We start from the raw sequence: 881 nt of genomic DNA, 5'->3' as shown, positions 1-881 counted from the left end.
AAGGGCCCGAAACGTCGGTTTGTTTGAAAAAACAAATATACGCGATTTAAATCCGGAAAAATAGTTTCATTTCCGATGTGTAACAATCGCGAAAACCTAAGAACTCGATATGCGATTGTTTCTATTAGATCTACCAGATACAAGTCTGATTTTTTTAGTGCACAGTCAACTTAATGACTAAATAGATATACAGCTAAATATTCCTGTAATAAATATTTACTATTAGGGCATGAAAAGGTCGTCAAGTTCTATTCAGGAACCCATTTTCGTTTAAAACACCTTAAAAGCCTACAATAAACTTAAAAGGCTTATAACCCTCCTTTTCAAATGATGACGGTTAAACTAAGTACCCTTTTCAACCCACTTACGTTTGTTTTAACTGGGATTGTCAGCCTATTCAATGGCATTTTAAAATTACATATGCCATATTTGTCAGTAGCTTTCAGCATTATGCGTTTATTAAATTACTTTATGTAGCTTGCAAAAAGGGTGCAAAAGGGTTTTAGTATACGGTACAGTGCGCTTTTAATAGCAGTAGAGCTCATTGTGAAAGAGTTTGTCCAAGGTAGCACTGCCATCTTACCTATTTCTGCCGCCAAGCAGTAATGTGAGCACTACTGCGTTCTGGTTTTGAAGAATAAGGGTGCTGGTGAAATTACAGGCAAATGGGACTTTTCAACTTTTGTTTCAGGGTGATGGGCGCGGAGGCAGTGTACCTCAGATCTTTGCGATTTAAAGTTCGGAGTGGCACTGCAACTGTTATAGACAGACGTGTCGCTTATCATCAGGCGCACGATTTAGTATCATAAAAAAGGCACCGTTAAGAATATTTAATATTATAATATCAAGTAAAATAACGTTTACGAGGATTTAAGGTGAAA

The sequence above is a fragment of the Hyposmocoma kahamanoa genome, unplaced genomic scaffold (assembly GCF_003589595.1).
Source record: "Hyposmocoma kahamanoa isolate Upper Pololo Valley unplaced genomic scaffold, ASM358959v1 62, whole genome shotgun sequence".
NCBI classification, from domain to species: Eukaryota; Metazoa; Arthropoda; class Insecta; order Lepidoptera; family Cosmopterigidae; genus Hyposmocoma; species Hyposmocoma kahamanoa.
The sequence above is the reverse complement of the archived record's forward strand: the minus strand, read 5'-3'. Positions refer to the sequence as shown.